The 727-nt window shown below is 34.0% G+C and overlaps 1 protein-coding gene across 5 annotated transcripts in view; it reads right to left on the bottom strand.

Moving 5' to 3' along the window:
• Positions 1–122, bottom strand: part of LOC129774963 (dentin sialophosphoprotein) — a 31890-nt gene extending 31768 nt beyond the window's left edge. For 4 of the 5 annotated variants that reach the window (XM_055779087.1, XM_055779089.1, XM_055779086.1 and 1 more), the window contains exon 1: positions 1–122. This exon is cut by the window's left edge and continues 353 nt beyond it. The gene's annotated coding sequence lies outside the window, so the exon portion shown is untranslated. The other variant, XM_055779090.1, reaches the window with a different exon arrangement.
• Between the last annotated feature and the right edge of the window lie 605 nt (positions 123–727).

Raw genomic sequence — 727 nt, 5'->3', positions numbered from 1 at the left:
GAAAAAATTGTGATGATTATGAAAAATAATATTTAACTTAATGCACAGTTTTGACAACAGGAACAAATATTTGTAAACGTTGTAAACGCATTCCATCAAGGTGCTGCCAGACCCAAGTAGTGATCCCCGATAATCGTTCGATTAATCGATTAATCGAATACTTCCTACAGAAATCGATTATTAATCGAACGAATACTGCACAACCAATAATCGAAGCGAACGAATAATTTACGTCGATTAATCGATCTAAACGTTGAGAGAAAAAAAAACGTACGGCCGTTGCAGTTTTATACTGAAAATCAATCATTATCTTTGACGCTCCCTTAAGTTCATAAACGAAGCTCAATGCCGTCAACGCGAATTGAGCATTCTTTACGACTTTAGGGGAGCGTAAACGATAATAATTGATTTTCAGGTGGAATTAACATATTTTTGATTCCATATGGCTTTCTAGCAAATGAGAAATATTAGTCTGACGGATTATTTCTCTCAGTATTGCGATTAATCGATTAATCGATTATTTGGGTCGATTAATCTTATCGAATAACGAACTGCTGAAAACTATTCGATTAGCTGATGAACGATTAATTTCAAAAATCGGGGATCACTAGACCCAAGGTGTGTATATATATACTTATTGACGAATTTACTGAAAAGCAAGATTCGGTTGTGATTATTCATTTTATTTCGATTTAGATTCATTTCAGCCATTGAATGTCGTCAGTAT

Source organism: Toxorhynchites rutilus, chromosome 3 (assembly GCF_029784135.1).
Source record: "Toxorhynchites rutilus septentrionalis strain SRP chromosome 3, ASM2978413v1, whole genome shotgun sequence".
In the NCBI taxonomy this organism is placed as follows: Eukaryota; Metazoa; Arthropoda; class Insecta; order Diptera; family Culicidae; genus Toxorhynchites; species Toxorhynchites rutilus.
Note: the sequence above shows the minus strand (reverse complement) of the source record. Positions and strands in the feature narration are given on the sequence as shown.